General features: G+C 39.6%; 1 long non-coding RNA gene across 2 annotated transcripts in view; it reads left to right on the top strand.

The window, feature by feature from the left end:
- The window catches only part of LOC309961553, a 69,754-nt gene that overhangs the window by 27,609 nt on the left and 23,143 nt on the right, over positions 1-19,002 (top strand). For both annotated transcript variants that reach the window (XR_014326193.1, XR_014326194.1), the window contains exon 3: positions 7,784-7,872. This is a non-coding gene — a long non-coding RNA (uncharacterized lncRNA). The remainder of the gene's footprint in view (positions 1-7,783; positions 7,873-19,002) is intronic.

Raw genomic sequence — 19,002 nt, 5'->3', positions numbered from 1 at the left:
GAGATTAGAAAATATTGCATAATATACTTCTTCCCTGGAGATTCACAGTAAACGAAGGCATTTTAAGAAAGACATGGAGAAATCCTGCAGTAAAGAAACTCTGCCTTTGGTTTAATTGAGAGGAGGGGTGCTGAGGGGATAGTTTAGAATTATGCCCTGGATGCTCATTTCCCCTTTACTCTTTTACTCTTTGCTGTTCCTGAGCTGAGAAAATGCCAACCTTGACTAGTTCTCTCCCCCAGGCTCAGCAACAGATGCAAGAACACTGGGGTCATTACTCAGTGACTGACCAGTAGGGCTAAGTGACTGACCAACCGAGGCTCACTCCAAGACTTCCCTAGTTCTTACCCACTGCTGTGCTAGTCAGCAAGACCCCTGGATGGGACTACTTGTATCCCAAATACTGTTATTAAAACAACTAATGAGATTTGCCACCATCATAGTTTGGGGGACTTCACAGGTGGGAGTGAATCTGAGAAGTTGAATAGCAAACCTATGTCAGAGAGGGGATGAGCCACCAGCTTCTGGAAGGGCTTCATCTGTGACACCTTAGTCCTGTGACCTGCTAGGGGTCACCACCTGTTGGGACCTAGAAGTCGTCATAATTGTCTTTGGTTGTCTGACACCCTCTTACAGGGCCCCAATATTTAGATAACCTAGTTTTTATTCATACTCCTTTGATCATGATAAATCTTGATTATTGCCTATAGCTCAATCAAGTCCTAACTTCTCTCCAAATCTAAATTAAACCCTTCCCCATACTGGTTGCCCTTTCTCATAGCACTTTGCACAGCACTTATAACACTTTGAATGATCTCTCTATTTGTGTGACTGTTTCCTGTACATGTCTCTACCTAAACTACAAGCTCCATGATGACAGAAGTCATGTCTCTGGCTCGTCACCGTGCCTAGCTCTGTGCCTGGCGTGTGGCAGGTTATCGATAAATATTCCCTGAATCGATAGATGAGTAAATGAACGGACAGCTACCCCTGAAGTAAGATTTCTCTTTTTGTAGACATCTGTGGCATTTCTTGTTTGCACCATTGACATGGTACTTATTATTGGAAGTCCAATATCACCCTAACGAGTGCCAATATTGCCCTAATAACTGAACAGTAAATTGGTAGACAGTAAAACTCTGATACTTGTAGATGGTAGGGAGTATTTGCTAGAATAACCCAGTAAATAACAGTAGTTTGATTTTCCTTTCCCTCCAAAATAGTGGAAGCCTTTTGAGATCTTGAGAACAGTTTAGAACATATATATATGTGTATATATATACATATATATTAGAATTTATATATATATATAACGAAAACCCATTATTGGCCCGATATTTGATGTCACAACGTGGAGAAAGTGGCCACTGCAGCAGGAAATGTTGCAGAGTATAGTTGGACAAATATGAACCTCCTTTATTTCCACCATTACATGGATCTACGTGGTATCAAATCAGTGGTAATAATAGCTGCAGCTTAGAAATATGGATGCTGAAGCCTGTGAGCAATGGCCGAGAGAGAAACAGAATTTCTCTCAATGAGCTGGTGAAATGCCGTGCAATGTAGCCATCCTTCCAGTGTAGCCTGACATATGAGTAAACATGGGAATAAAAGGAAGGTCCTTGAAAAATGTTGAACAAGGAACACAAACAATTGGATCAGGACAGGGACGTTTTTTTCCCTAAGGAAATTGTTCCCTAATAAGGAGAATTGTAGTTAAAGCCAGAATTGCACCATAGTTAAATATTTCTGTTTTGGTCATTTAGTTGTATATAAATAAGCTCAAGAAAACTGTGTAGAAAACTGTGTGTAATCATCATTTCATTGATGAGTTTACTTTTACTCAGCTACTGTCTTCATTGTTCTTCAGAATGTAAATATTGAAAAAGAGCCATGCCAGGATGTTTAAAGGAAAGGATAGGAATTAGAGTGACCTGCCTATCATTTATATTCAAGATTCTGAATGGGCAGAATGGATAAGCTGCACTTCTTTACAGCATTGCACCTATTCATGTTTGGATGTGCGAAGTATTACATGATTCTGAATTAATTTTTTTAACATTTATAGATTATATCAATAATTCTTTAAGTTCCTTGAAAACTAAGGATCTTGTTCCATCCTTCTTTTCTTTTCTACATGGCACCAGTAGAGTTGCTTGGGCTTAATAGGCGCTAGGTAGATATTTGATACTTGTTGACCATCTCTTTGGCCCTTTCAACTGTTCAAGCCTTTAAAGTGGGCCTTGAGTTATAGCTGCATTATGAAAGGCACTGTGTGAATAGCAAGATGGCTTCACAAATGCCATTTTCATTCCTGCCTTGAACTTTGCTCAGGCTATTCTCTGTCCTCCCTTCTTGCTCCTCTCTCTTCAAAGTCTGGTTCAGGTTTTACCTTCTCCGTGCAGCCTTTTCCCACCAATGCAGCCCATGGTGATCTCTGATGCTGCTAAATACCTCGCCTGGGTGGTTATTTTATCATAAAAAGCTAATGACCTTTAGCGCAAAATGATCAACTTAAATTGTGAATGGACTCCTGGTTTGACTTGTTTTCCTAAGAATATAATTAGCTTCATGAAAGCTAGGACTAAGTCTCATCTATTTCTGGGCAGAGCTGGACCCGCTGCTCAACTGACATCATCAGGAATCAGGTGGCTCTGCCTCTCTGTGTTGGCTTTATTCTCAGGCAGGTTATTTCTACTGGTGACAAAATGACAGATCCAGCCCAGCAACCCTAGTGGAGAGGAAGCAGCTCTTTTCTAAGACTTCCAGCAGAACATCTGGAGCTCATTCTCACTGGTTCAACAAGAGTCATGTGTTCAACTTTGAACCAATCACTGTGACCCAGAGGTTGCAGTGTTCTGATAGGCTGGAAGCTGTGCCCACCTATATGTGTTCTGGTTTGCATGAGATGGCCCCCAGATTTATACCTGTTGGCTTTCCTAAGCGGTTTAGCATTTATCCTTGTTTCTTTATTTTTAATAAAATATTATTAACAGTGACCAAAAAAATGGGTTTGGTGGATCTCCACTTTGCACTTCTACTTTTTACCATGGACTCCTCTAGTTGTATGAGAGAAGCATATATAGTGAACAGACTTTTGACTTTAGCCCATGGCTAAATTTAAAAGGCACCCAGTCATGATGATTCTCTAGTCCTGAGCCTTTTCTAACATAAAATAACTAACACCCCCTCAAGGACTGCAAGCAGGATGCTTGGAGAAGAGCTGCCAGGGCTTGCTAACTTTTTTGGTCTTGGGTGGTAGTGGGGTAAGTATTCCATGCTGCTGTCCCTGCTGGTCAGGTGGTTTATAGGTACCAGACAGAAGTGCTGTGGCTTGTGCCAGGCCTCCAGCTGGCAGGATCAATGAAATTATAAGTGAGGTTTAAGTGAAGTAATGTGGAGGAAGCGTGTGTATAGCACAGAGAGTAATCTGCATGATCTTGCTACTGTGGTTTTTTCAGTTATTGTGTGGTGGAATCTGCAACTATTTATTTCATTGTCAGGTAATGCTTTTCTGTTTTACGATGATATTTACATTCTTTTAACAACAATGAACTTAAAGGGAATGTTTAACGAAAAGTTAGAAAATGAATTTCCATTTCTCAAGAAAGTTGATGATGAAGGTTAACTTGTACCAGATATTTGTTGACATTTATCATTCACAATGGGGGCCATAATATTTCCCTGACTACATGATGACCAGAGGTACAAATCTGCTGGAGTATCAGAATCTACTTCAAATGTTAGTAGTTGTTTTAATAATATTGTGACTAATAATGATGAATTTATGTGTGCTGTGGCCATAGGTGCTTTTGCATATACTCTGTGAAGCATGGCTCTTCATTTAGATCAAGTGACTTCTCTTCTAAACGAAACTGGCTCATCTTTTTTTCCAGGTTTTCCCGTGCAATAGAAAAAGTAATACGATAGCTGTTAATGGGTTGACTCCAATAAAAGAACTTTGCAAAGAGTTAAGTGGTGCTAACTTTATATCCAAGTCCTGAGATGCTTCAAATAGAAAATTAGTTAATTTCTGTAATGGTTTGAATTTTTTACCCAAATTATTGGAAACTAAATAAATTTGGAAATTTATTTTAATGAAGGTGAATCATATGATATTATGGTGACTCTTGTTGTAAATTAAGTTCAAAAGTTCAACATTAAAAATAAAATGATTTGTCTTAACATAGTAAGACAAATACAATTTTTGGTGCCACACAATGTCAAGGTAAAACAATATTTTTACTAACTTATGAAACCATGGAGCAAATTTTTTACTCAGAATTGTTTGATTGTATACATGATTCAAAATCGCATCCAAATAAGCTGTGATATTCTACTAATGAAAATAGAGCTTTACTTGTGAAATTTTATACAATTTTTTTGTACATACACTGTTTGAGTAACTGAACAACCCAATTTTTTATAATTAAGTTAGTGTTAGATTTAAAAAACCCTCAGAATATCAGGACATACCTTTTTTCTTAGCTGCCCACTAATAATCAGTATCTACAGACAAGTGTCAACTGAAGTGTTCAACAATTTCAAACTGATTAACCATATAATGCAATTTGGAAAAATAGGACAGGCAATTTTATGAAAACATTAAAAATGATAAAACCGTTAATTATTTAGAAAACAACTTTGACATTTTGCTAGAGACAGATATGGTTAAGAAACTGAAGTATTCAATGTGTAAAGAATAATTATGCTGCCTGTTACTTTGAATGTTCAGAAAATCAACATAAAGAAAATTTCTCCCATTTTACTCTAATGGTCACAAATTTTCTTTTTAGAAAATATTTCTATATCTGTGACTCTAGGGGGAGGGATAAACTGGGAGATTGGGATTGACATATACACACCACCATATATAAAATAGATAACTAATAAGGGCCTATTGTGTAGCACAGGGAACTCTACTCAATAGTCTGTAATGACCTATATGGGAAAAGAATCTAAAAAAGAGTGGATATATGTGTATGTATAAACTGATTCACTCTGTTGTACACCAGAAACTAACACAACATGGTAAATCAACTATACTTCAATAAAAATTTAAAAAATAAAGTATTTACTTTTGAAAACAGTTTTTGAATAGGACAATTTTAGAGGTCCACCAATTGAAGAAAAGCAGTTTGTTGGTCAGTAAATAAATATTTCAAAAATTATGTAATTGTCATCTTAAAAAATGTAGTCTCCAAAATGCCCCAGTTTGTGACACTGCAGAAATACAAAGGATCATGAGAAATTACTACAAGCAACTATATGCCAATAAAATGGACAACCTGGAAGAAACAGACAAATTCTTAGAAAAGCACAACCTTCCGAGACTGAACCAGGAAGAAATAGAAAATATAAACAGACCAATCATAAGCACTGAATTGAGACTGTGATTAAAAATCTTCCAACAAACAAAAGTCCAGGACCAGATGGCTTCACAGGCAAATTCTGTCAAACATTTAGAGAAGAGCTAATACCTATCCTTCTCAAACTCTTCCAAAATATAGCAGAGGGAGGAACACTCACAAACTCATTCTATGAGGCCACCATTACCCTGATACCAAAACCAGACAAAGATGTCACAAAGAAAGAAAACTACAGGCCAATAGCACTGATGAACATAGATGCAAAAATCCTCCACAAATTACTAGCAAACAGAATCCAACAACACATTAAAAGGATCATACAACATCATCATGTGGGGTTTATTCCAGGAATGCAACGATTCTTCAATATACACAAATCAATCATTATGATACACTATATTAACAAATTGAAGGAGAAAAACCATATGATCATCTCAATAGATGCAGAAAAAGCTTTTGATAAAATTCAACACCCGTTTATGATAAAAACCCTCCAGAAAGTAGGCATAGAGGGAATTTACCTCAACCTAATAAAGGCCATATATGACAAACGCACAGCCAATATTGTTCTCAATGGTGAAAAACTGAAACCATTTCCACTAAGATCAGGAACAAGACAAGTTTGCCCACTCTCACCACCGTTATTCAACATAGTTTTGGAAGTTTTAGCTACAGCAATCAAAGAAGAAAAAGAAATAAAAGCAATCCAAGTTGGAAAAGAAGAAGTAAAGCTGTCACTGTTTGCAAATGACATGATACTATATATAGAGAATCCTAAAGATGCTACCAGAAAACTACTACAGCTAATCAATGAATTTGGTAGCAGGATACAAAATTAATGAAACCTAGGGGCAGGACCGGAATAAAGATGCAGACGTAGAGAGTGGACTTGAGGACATGCAGAGGGGGAAGGGTAAGCTGGGACGAAGTGAGAGAGTAGCATGGACATATATACACTACCAAATGTAAAATAGATAGCTAGTGGGAAGCAGCCGCGTAGCACAGGGAGATCAGCTTGGTGCTTTGTGACCACCTAGAGGGGTGGGATAGGGAGGGTGGGAGGGAGACGCAAGAGGGAGGGGATATGGGGATACATGTATATGTATAGCTGATTCACTTTGTTATAAAGCAGTAACTAACACACCATTGTAAAGCAGTTATACTCCAATAAAGATATTAAAAAAATACCACTATAAAAAACAAACCAAAAATACTCCAGTTTGAAGGATAAATTATGTGGTCATTCTTGGGATGGGCATGATCAGTCCCACTGGAAATCCACAAGCTGAGAACAAGAGATGAGGGACTCTAAGGGAGATTAAAGATGGCTGCTGGGTAGGCAAAACCAACTGTGAATACCCACGTTCCAGATTAGGACTTAGGTTTTCTGACTACACCTTTGATGCTCCAGAAGCAAGTTGCATTTTCCATTCTCCTCTACTCTTTCAGGTTATAACATACATTCCCCTTGGCCCTTTTTTTGCCAGCTCCTTAGGGTAGCTCCAAAGAGCACAGCTTCCTTTAGTGCCCTGACAGCAGCCAAGAGGTTTCCTCTTTAAACATTTCTAAAAACTGCAACAGTCATGTCTCAGTTCATTGCAAAACAAATTCATAATGCTTAAATCACTGTTCTTAGCAACGTGAGTAAAAATGGAGCAGCGGCAGCAGCTTTCAAACAAAGCCTCAGGAAAATGAGAAGACTCTAAAGTACTTACTGTATTGTTTAAGTAGTATATGTCACCTGCTTCTCCCATTCTCACCCTGTAGGGGTTCCCCACTTGCATAGTAAGTTGTAGCTGCCAAAGCAGAGCAGTCACTCCATTAATTATAAAGTAAGGAAAAAAGTGGATATTGATCTTAAGCAGTTCCATTCTACATATTCAGTATTAATTGAAAGTTACTCCTCTGATGCCACTTAAAAGAAATCTGAGGCACTCTAGAAAATAATGTTTAAAATATTCATTCACGGTTAAGTGAACTCAGAGTTGAGCTTCTATAAGCAAGATATTTAAAAATCTAAATTGGATTTTATGTGAGTGACAGTTGATTTCCGAGATCCCTTCAGATCTCACGGTTCAACAACTTACCTGCTTATGTGCATGCCTGGGGGTGGACATAGTATATCTCTGCCAGTGCAAGGGTAACGCATTGCCCCTTACCCAGAAACTCTCCTTGTGAAAGCAACTTCTGTTCATTCACTTACTGATTTATTCAGTCACTCTTTCTGAGCACCAGGATCTTGGTGAGACAGCAATTGAGGTATAACATTATGCCAATCTGGGTATAATACACCAATCTAGGTATAGACATATACCAATCTGGATATAATATTTTGGCTAATGCTTATGTTATGCTGACTACATGTAATGTTCTGAATGCTTTATACATATTAACTTATTTAACCTTTAATACAGCTTATGAGGGAAATACGATTGTCAATACCTCCGCTTTTCAGAGGAGGAAACTGAGCTATGAAGATAACCTGCCCAGGGTCACATATCTGGTAAGTAGTACAGCCAAGATTTTGACCTAGGAATCCTAGTTTTAGAGTCTCTGCTCTTAATGGCTACTCTATACCATAGCTATGCAGGTTATATTTTCTATCTGCAATAATATCCAAGATGTTCTTTGATGACTTTAAAACGGTTTGTTGAGAATTTCCATCCCCACGGTCTGGAACAAGAACTGAATACAGCCAGTGTAAGGATAATTTTATGTAATGACTATGATGCAGTGGACTTTTGAGAAATACTTATTTTCAATTCCTTTTTCAAAGAATTGGTGAATACCTTTATGCAGAAATGGCTGTCTGTGTAGGTCAGTCAGTTCTGGATCATGTTTTTTTTTTACATCTTTATTGGAGTATAATTGCTTTACAGTGGTGTGTTAGTTTCTGCTTTATAACAAAGTGAATCAGTTATACATATACATATGTTCCTATATCTCTTCCCTCTTGTGTCTCCTTCCCTCCCACCCTCCCTATCCCACCCCTCTAGGCGGTCACAAAGCACCGAGCTGATCTCCCTCTGCTATGCGGCTCATGTTATTTTAATTTTTTTAATGGAATGCATGTAGATTTAGGAGTAAGAAAGACCTAGTTTGCTATCCAAGCTCCACCACTGGTTTGCTTACTAGTAAAATGAGTATATCTATGTCAACTTTGCTGGGTTGTTTTGGGAGTTAAAAGAGACTGGCGTTTCTTGACTCCGGGGACATTCTATAATTTATTTTTTGCTGTAATTCAGTGCCTCACTTAGTGTCTGTTATATCACAGGTATAATAAATATTGATATAATAAATATATATATTATATTATATAAATATAATATAATATATATTATAATATAATATAAATAATATAATAAATATCAATTGAGTGATGAAACAAAAGCTATTGGACATTTACTAACTTGGAGGCAATGAGGCCGCACTCGAAAGACTTCATTTCACTTTAAATTTTGAACAATATTTTTGCTAAGTATAGAATTCTAGATCGATACTTTTTTCTTTTACTACTTTAGAGATGTTGCCCCAATGTCTTCTCACTTGCATTGTTTCCAGTGAGAAGTATGCTCTAGTTATTGTCTTTGTTCTTTTGTATGTAATATGTCTCTTTTCCCCTTTGGCTGCTTTTAAGATTTTAAAGTCCTCATCTATTAAGTCTACCATCTGTGTCATTTCTGGGTCTGTCTCTGTCGATTAATTTTCTTCCTCATTGTGGGTTATACATTTCTGCTTCTTTGCATGCCTAGTAATTTTTTAAAATAAATATTTATTTTTTTAGAGCAGCTTAGGTTTACAATAAAATTGGGAGAAAGGAACAGAGATTTCTCATATAACCTTGCCTCCCACAAGTGCATAGCCTCCCCATAATCAACATCACTCAATAGAACGGTGCATTTTTTCACCAAGGATAAACCTACATTGAAAATTATCATCACCCAAAGTCCATAGTTTACCTAAGGGTTCACTCTTGGTGTTCATTCTATAGCATTGGACAAATATATAATGGCATGTATCTACCATTATAATATCACACAGAGTATTTTCACTGCTCTGAAAATCCTCCGTGCTCTGCCTGTTCATCTCTCTCCCTTCCCTACCTCCCACCCCCAGCAACCACTGATCTTTTACTGTTTTGCCTTATCCAGAATGTGACATAGTTGGAACCATACAGTGTGTAGCCCTATAAGATTGGCTTTTTTCACTTAATAATATGCATTTAAGATTCCTTAATGGCTTGATAGCTCATTACTTTTTAATGCTTAATAGTATTGCATTGCATTGTCTGGATGTACCACAGTTCATTTATTCATTCACCTATTGAAGGACATCTTGGTTGCTTCCAAGGCTTGGTGATTATGATTAAAGCTGCCATAAACATCCATGTGCAGGGTTTTGTGTAGACATAAGTTAACTCCTTTGGGTAAATACCACAGAGGGTGATTCCTTGATCATACCATGAGAGTATGTTTAGTTGTGTGAAAGACTACCAAACTGTCTTCCAAAGTGGCTGTACCACGCTGCATTCTCAGCAGCAGTGAATGAGTTCCTGCTGCTCCACATCCTCCCCATCATTTGGTGTTGTCAGTGTTTCAGATTTTGGCCATCCTAATAGGTTTGTAGTGGTATCTCATTGTTGCTTTAATTTACATTTCCTTGATGACATGATATGGAGCGTCGTCTCATATGCTTATTTGACATCTGTGTGTCTTCTTTGATGAGGTGGCTGTTGAAATCTTTGGCCCATTTTATAGTTGTTTTTTTTTATTGTTAAGAGTTCTTTGTATATTTTGGATAACAGTCCTTTATCAGATGTGTCTTTTGCAAATATTTTCTCCCACTCTGTGGCTTTTCTTCTAATTTTCTTGGTAATGTCTTTCACAGAGCAGAAGTTTTTAATTTTAATAAAGTCTAGCTATCAATTATTTCTTTCATGGATTGTATCTTTGATGTATCTCAAAAGGTATCATCATACCCAAGGTCATCTAGGTTGCATTTAGATCTGTGATCCATTCATGCCTGGTAATTTTTGATTGCATGCCAGACATTGTTAATTTTACCTTTTTAGATGCTAATAGTAATATCTGTAGTCCTGTAAACGTTCTTGAGCTTTGTTACGAGATGCAGTTATGTGGAAACAGTTTGATCTTTTCAAAGATTATATGTAAACCTTGTTAGGTAGGACTAGAGGAGACATTAGGTCTTACTACTGAGGCAGTATCTTTCTAACCACTCTAGCTGATGCTCCATGATGGGCAAGACTGTGGAAACAAACTGTTCTTGGCTCTTTCTGAGTCCTGGTAATGATCCCTGTGCTCCTTTAGAGCATTTATCCTCCCAGCTTCAGGTTTCCTCAAAAGTATCAATAATCAGTTGAAGATTTCATGAAGAGCTTGCATAGATCTTCAGAGCTCTCTTTCTCTGTCTCTATCTCTCTTTGCCTCTGTCTGTCTTTCTGTCTCTCTCTCTTCTTCCTCTCTCTCTCCTCCCTCTCTCTCTCTTTGTGTATGTGAAGTTCTCTACTTTCTGGTACTCTGTCCTGCAAGATCTGGCTTTCTTGGCCTCCCTGGACTGCCAGATTTATCAACTCAAATCAGAGATACTGCCGGGCTTCTCCTATCTTTCCCCTTCCTACACTGCAGCCCAGAAATTCTCTCCAAGGGGTAAGCTGGGGCACTTAAAGGGCTTGTTTATCCTTTTCCATGGATTACTGTTCTGTGCTGCCTGATGTCCAAGAAAACTGTAATTTCATATCTGTTGTCCGTTTGTTTTAGTTCAGGGCTTTGGAGTTAGATAAGCCTGGGCTTGATCCCTGGTCATAGTGCTTATTATCAGTATAACAGTGGATTATTTATAATTATCCTCATTGACCATGTTTCCTCACCTGCAAAATGGGAATGATAACACCTCCTTTGGAGAGTTATTGAGGGGATTAATGAGATAATAATGTATGTAAAACACAAAAAATAGCTCATATGAATTAAGCAGTTATGTGTTAGGCTTTTTATAGGTATCAAACAATTTAATCCTATAACAATGTCATGACGTAGATACTATCATTTTACAGAGAAGGAAACAGGGAGTTTGTATAATCAGAGCCAACTTTCAAACCCAGGCCATCTCGCTCCAGAGCCTGTGTTCTCAAACACCACCCTCTACTGCCACTCTAGTCATATAGCAATTACTTAAGAAATGATAACTGTTATTATCATTCAGGGCCTGGAGTATCCAATTTTTATTTGGAATTACAGCATGTTAAGAAACCCTAATTGGTGTAGTGATGAATAAAAATGTATAAAAAGAAATATTACTTACATAAAGCTTGGAAATTGAGATATTTCAAAATAAGAAATCCACTGGGGGATACTTCCTCTCCATTTATGCTGTCCCAATCTTAGTATGGGTCTGGGCTATGATAAGCTCATGTGGTTATTTAAATTAAAATTAATTAAAATTAAATTCAGTTCCTCAATGGAAATAGTTACATCTCAAGAGCTCAGTAGCCCCATGTGTCTACCGGTCATCACATTACAAGGCATTTCCATTATCACAGAAAGTTCCCTCGGACAGCACTAGTCTAGGTTTTTATAGTTTCTCACTCATACTGCCATCTCCTAAGTGATGTCCAGGTTCTTAGTATGCCTTCCTAGTTCATTCAGTAACTATTTATTGGGCATCTCCTATGTGTGAGATATTGGGGGATGCAGTGATGAACAGAATCAGACATGGGCCACCTCCCAATTCTTACAGGCTTCCTCCAGCCTCGACAGTCTCCTACAGGTCATCTTCTATTGGCTTCCCAAGGCATCTGTTTTAGAATATAAGTCTGAGTGTGTCTCTCTTCTCCTTGGAACATTCTAGAAGAACCTCTTTCCCCACAAAATAACCTCATTGCTCCTTAGCATGGAGCAAGGTCCTCTAAGATCTGGCTTCTGCCTTCTCCAGCCCTCAGCCTTCACTAGTCGAGGGGTTCATGGATTACCTGCTGCCAGGGGCCCTCCTGGGTGCTGTGACTCCTGGCACCAGCGTTTCAGACTATGCTAAGCTCTGTGGGTGCAAAGCCAAATAAGACCAGTCCCTGCCTTCTAAAGAGTCCACTGAGCCACAAAATATAACATATAATGTGACACACAAGGTAGTGGAAGGAACATGAAGCAGGGAAGTTGAGAGATGTTGTTTAGATAGGGGCAGTGGCTCATGGAAGACTTCTGTCTAAACACAGTGTTTGTCGCATAGTAGACTTTCCATAGATAGTTGTGGAAAAAATAAGTGCATGACAATAATAGCCAACAGGTATTGAGCACACATTATGTGTCCAGCCTTGTCAAGGTAAGTGGCTTTACATGCATTTTATCACCTGTTCTGCATAACCATTTGTGAGTTATGTATACTGATACCATTTTACAGGTGAGGAGACTGAGGCTTAAGTCCTTTGCCCACAGTCACCCTAGCTAGTAAGTGCTGGAGCAGCGTATCAATCCAGGATGGTCTGACTTTAAAGTTTGGCCTTCTCATCACCGTGCCAAACTCTTGCCCATTATGAATGCAGTAGGGTTTCGTAGAATGAGTAGGAGTGTCTCATCTGGACAGCCAGGGTGATGGGCATTGAAGGTGGAGGGAAAAGCAAAGATAGTCTAAAGGTGAGGCTCAGAGAGGTTAACTAATTTGCTCAAGGTCACACAGTGGGGATTGAGAGTTTGAACATATTTCAGAGAACTCATTAAATGTCAAGGCTGGAGATGATGAAATGAAAAATGGAAGAAGTTTTTCTTTTTTTAAACCCCTTTTACTCTCCCACTTGCTATGTAAAAATGAAGGGACTATTGATTGGTCAGGCCAAATGTGCAGTTAGTAATAAGATTCCCTCTGAAAATCCTTTAAAGTCTCCATAATTAATTTTATTTGGGAGGTGAGACAAACCATGCACGTGAAAAGAGTTAAAATTATTAACAGGCTTGCACGGGGTCCATTGCCTGAGGCCGCCTGGCCCGATGCAGGGCACTGGGATTCACATCCACATGCTGCATCTCCATCGCCCTTGGAATCATTCTCTGAATCAATTATTGATCACACCCGGGGTTCAAGCAGCCATCTCTTGCTCAGCCACAGCAGCTCAGCTCTGCTGTGGCTTCTGCCCCTGTTCTTGCCCTGCTGGGTAGAGCCAAGAGCAGGGGGTGTAGAGGGGAGGGCAGAAGCCCTTCAAGTCAGGCTCAGAACCCTCTACCCCATTCTCCTATGTTGCTTCTCTGAGTATATCCAGTGGAAACACATGTGATCGCAGGAAATCTAGCTACCGAGAAGCCTCTTATTGCACGACAGGATAACCTGGTTTAGAAATGATGCATTAAATTCAAGAAAAGGCAAAACTAATCTATGCTGATAATGTATCTGGGTGGGTGGGGTGTTGGCTGGGAAAAGGACATGGGGAATTTTCTGGGGAGATTGAAATGTCTGCTTTGATCCTGATGGCCTCCTAGTACAGCTAAAGTTTGTGCATTTTATTGTATGTGAATTATACCTTTAAAAAGAAAGAAATGAACTGTGTTTTATAACCTGTCTTGTTTTCTTCCAGTATAGAAAGGTAAATAATAATAATAATAAATAATGGCTAGCTCTGAATGCATACTTTATGCTGGGCATTGTTCCAAGAGTTTGTTAGTTTAAAAATTATTAAGACTTTATTTTATAAGAGCAGTTTTAGGTTCACAGCAAAATTGAAGTGAAGGTATAGAGATTTCACATATACTCCCTGCTCCCCTCCCCTCCAATGCTCCCCCATTATCAACATCCCCCACCAAGGTGGTACTTTTGTTACAATTGATAAACCTACAGTGACACATCATAATCATCCAAAGTCCATAGTTTACAGTGGGGTTCATTCTTGGTGTTGTACATTCTATGGGTTTGGGCAAATGTATAATGACATGTACCCATCATTATGGTATCCGCTTTTTGGGTTTTTTTTGTTTTTTTTTTTACTGCCCTAAGAACTTCTGTTCTCTGCCTATTCATTCCCCCTCTTCCAATTCCAAGCATTTAAAAATCTGTCTAATCCTCAAAACAGTTCTGTGTGGTGAGTTTATTATTAAACCCATTTTACTGATATCAAGTCACAGAGAGGTTAAATAATAATCTTGCCTAAGGTCATACAGTGACAGAGCCAGGGCAGGGACCCTCCCCTGCTGTTGACCGTTATGCTTCCTGTGACCCTGCTAACCCAGGATTGTGTGCCTCGTTGACTTACTGTCCCAGGGGACAATTAGCAATACCGTGTCCTCCAACACCAGGTAGTAAAGCTGGGGCTGGCTGGGGAGAGGGTGATGTTCAGGGTGGAGACGAGAACTCCACCCCCGGGAGAGTTGATCTGGGTGATGGAGAGGTGAGGATTATGTGCTCTATCCCCCAAACAGCACACAGTTGGCAGGACCTCCAGCAGAGGGACTGCATGGATGCCAGGGTACCGGACATCTGCAAGCAGCCTGGACCCAGTCAGAGCAAAGGTCCCAGACTTGAGTCTAGTGCTGAGAGACTAAGTACTATGGGCCGTAGAGCTGTCACCTCCCGTCACACCACGCTGGCCTGAATATTGAGCATCTCAGGGGCCTCCACGAGGAGCTGAGGACCTGAGGCACCTCCCCGGGGTTTCCTGCTAAAGCCCTAGGACCCTCATTTGTCCAAGTGAGGGTAAGCCTGCCACCCAAAGGCTGGGATTAGGATTCCCATCAATGCTGAGATATAAAATAAGAAACATATTTTATCTGAGTGCCCCAGAGAAAATCATACAGGTTACATGGTTTTGCAAAGCTTTTTTTTTTTTTTTTGAGGTACACGGGCCTCTCACTGCTGCGGCCTCTCCCATTGTGGAGCACAGGCTCCGGACGCACAGGCTCAGCGGCCATGGCTTACGGGCCTAGCCACTCCGCGGCATGTGGGATTTTCCTGGACTGGGGCACGAACCTGTGTCCCCTGCATTGGCAGGCGGACTCTCAACCACTGCACCACCAGGGAAGTGCTGCAAAGCATTTTAACAAATGCCATCATTTAATCTTAACAGCAACCCTGCAAGAGAAGGATTATCATTCTCATTTGACAGATGTGGAGAGAACAAAAGCTTAAAGGGGTGGACACTGGCTGAGGCAACGTTGAAATCCAGGAGCCTAACTGCAAATCCATTGCTTGCTTTCTGATACCACGGTGTCAAGGGCATCCTTTGAGGAGACAGAAGAATTGCCCAAAAGTGTCCCATGGGAAATCATCTCGCTACACTGCTAAATCTAAGGGAGGCTGTCGCAAAGCTCTTATAATAGAAAGGCTCAGGAACCAAGTTAAGATGCTTGAATCACATGGTTTAGTGTAGGAATTTAAAACACACAGTGCAAAGCAAGAGGAACAGGGTGGGTATTTGATGCGTTTAGGACAGGTAGGAAGTAGGGGAGAAGGACCACATTGCCCAGCAGAGCCCCCATGTCCCATCTCTGCCTGCTTCCTCAGCCTTCCCTGCTGATGGAATGGTTACAAGGAGCAAAGTTGAGGCTGAAGAGGAAGCTTGACAAATGAAAGGGGCCTGGGACCAACACAGTGTATTTGTTCTATCGGAGGGATGCAGGAGCAATTACGCCTGGTTCAAAGTTGCAGCTCACCAGTTACCCTGATAAGCAGCTATGGCTTTCATTTGGCAGACGATTCTTGGGGCCCGAATGGGAGTCACCAATGGGTGGCTGATTTCAGACACCATAAATGTTGAGTGCCTCGTGTATATTGAATATATTATGAGTATTTGAAACCTCAGGTGCCTCATGTATATTTAGTGAGTCACAAATATTTGATGCCTCTTGGTCTTTCATCCCTTTCTATGTTCAGCACACACATGTTCTCCTTACTTTATCTATGCTAATATCTCCCTATGTAACTTATTTATATATACTTAACGCATCTAATGAATTCTGCTTGTGCCTCACAAACTATTAGCTTGGCCAAGAAGTTCGTTCGGATGTTTTCCCGTAACAGGTTACGGAAGAACACGCACGAACTTTTTGGCCAGCCCAATATTTGCTTCTGTGCTTAGTTTCGTTTATTTCCCTTGTTTGTGTTTCTGATTTTACGTAGCAGAATTGAATATCTTAAATAATACAGCAAACACATTACAAATGTGTAGGGGAGTGGGTGCAAGAATCTTTGTGGGGACTGGAAAGTAGGAGCCTTTTGGACTAATGGATACTCAGAGGCAGTCAGATGCAAGGAATGTCTGTGAGTTTTGGAGTTAGACCTGGACTTGAGCCCAGCTCTATCACTGCTTGGGGCACATTGTTAACCTTGCTGACCCTGTTTCCTCATGTGAAAAGGGTATAAGTACACCTACCTCCCAGTGTTGTTTGAAGATTTAATAAGATAATGTATTAAGCATTAGCATAAGCCTTGCAAATGCTCTATAACTGTAGTTTTAGATTCTGATAAAGGATTCACCTCTTTCCTGTGCCTTTAAAAGAAATTGAGAGATAATTGACATTTAACATTAGTTTCAGGTGTACAACATAATGATTCAGTATTTGTGTATATTGAGAAATGATCACCACGATAAATCTAGTTAACATTTGTCATCATATGTAGTTACAGTTATTTTTCTTGTGCTGAGAACTTTTAAGATTTACTCTCAACTTTCAAATGTGCAATACGGTAGTTTTTTTGTTTTGTTTTTTTTTTTAACATCTTTATTGGAGTATAATTGCTTTACAATGGTGTGTTAGTTTCTGCTTTATAACAAAGTGAATCAGTTATACATATACACATATCTCCATATCTCTTCCCTCTTGCGTCTCCCTCCCTCCCACCCTCCCTATCCCAGCCCTCTAGACGGTCACAAAGCATGGAGCTGATCTCCCTGTGCTATGCGGCTGCTGCCCACTAGCTATTTTATATTTGGTAGTGTATATATGCATGACTTAGTTATTTTATAACTGGAAGTTTGTATCTTTAACCCCCTTCACCCATTTTGCCTACCCCCTATCCGCAAGCTCTGGCAACCACCAATATCTTCTCTGTATCTGTATGAGTTTGCTGGTTTTAATTTTTTTAGCTTCCACATATAAGTGGGATCATATGGTATTTGTCTTTCTCTGTCTGACTTACCTCACTTAGCATAATGCCTTCAAGGTCTACCTATGTTGTTGCAAATGGCAAGATTTCCTTTTTTCCTAATATTCCACTATCTATCTATCTACCACATTTTCTTTATCCATTGATCCACTGATGGACACTTAGGTTGCTTCCATGTCTTGGGTATTGTATATAATTCTGCAGTGAACATGGGCGTGCATATATCTTTTCCAGTTAGTGTTTTCATTTCCTTCACATAAATATCCAGAAGTGGAATTGCTGTAATCATATGGTAGTTCTATTTTTAATTTTTGGAGAAACCTCCATACTGTTTTTCATAGTGGATGCACCAATTTACACTTCCACCAACAGGGCAAAAGGGTTTCCTTTTCTCCATATCTTTACCAACGCTCATATTTCTTTTTGCTAATGCCCATTCTAGCAGGTGTGAGGTGATACTTCATTGTGGTTTTGATTTGCATTTCCCTGGTGATAAGTGATGTTGAGCACCTTTTCATGTACCTGCTGGCAATTTGGATATCTTCTTTGAACAAATAACTATTCAGATCCTCTGCCCAGTTTTAAAAAGAATTGTTTCTTTTTTTTGCTGTTGAATTGTGTGAGTTTTTTAAAAAAAATATATTTGGGATATTAATCCCTTATCGGATATGTGATTTGCAAATCTTTTCTCCCATTCAGTAGGTTGCCTTTTCATTTTGTTGATGGTTTTCTTTGCTGTGCAGAAGCTTCCTATGTCTTATTAACCCCACTTCTAACTCTCTTGAAGAGCAAGGTTTTAGTTACCCAAGGTTACTTTTCCAACCAGAGACTATGACAGAGAGGTATTTATATTTGTTGAACCCAGAGCAGCCATTCTAGGTGCTGTGTGCCTACTGTGTTGCTATGGTCCCACTGGGGAGGGATGCACTGGTGTTGTGTGGACACAAGTTACATAGTCAGGAGCAGGCGAGCTCTGAGTTGAAATTTGTAGGCTGAGCAGGCATTGGCTGATTAAAATTGGGAGGTAGGAGGTAGGATGTCCTCCTTTAGGCAGATGGAGTGGCAGTGGTAAGGACTGAAGTCAAGCCTAACGCATGGTAAAAACCTGCAGGTGCCTCCCACGAGGGGCATAACTGACAAGTGACTTCTTGCCTCACATGGGCCAGTCCTGAACTATGGAAGGTCCAAAGATGGAGGTAGAGTTGAAAAAATTATATGTGCCTTTATTCAAGTCTAAGGAGTAGGAACTGCAGTGAAATTAGGAAAATGGATGAAGAGGAGGAGTGAGAAGTGTTCGTGATTATGGAGATTTCATGTCTTTAAATGTGTGAGATGGTTCTAGCCTCCAATGAATACTACCCAATGTAATGGGTCTAATTTTATGTCAGGAGGGTGGTAGGAATAGAAGATCTGAGATGTCTCTTCCAGGATTCTTAGTTAACATGCATGAGGCTGAAAAGACAAGGTACCTATTCAAACCTGGGAATGGTGGAATTAAAAGGCAGCTTCATTTTTTCTCCCCCAAGGGAAAGTAGAA

Source organism: Leucopleurus acutus (genome assembly GCF_964270905.1).
Source record: "Leucopleurus acutus genome assembly, chromosome: 4".
NCBI lineage: Eukaryota > Metazoa > Chordata > Mammalia > Artiodactyla > Delphinidae > Leucopleurus > Leucopleurus acutus.
This window is presented reverse-complemented; position numbering and strand designations above follow the sequence as displayed.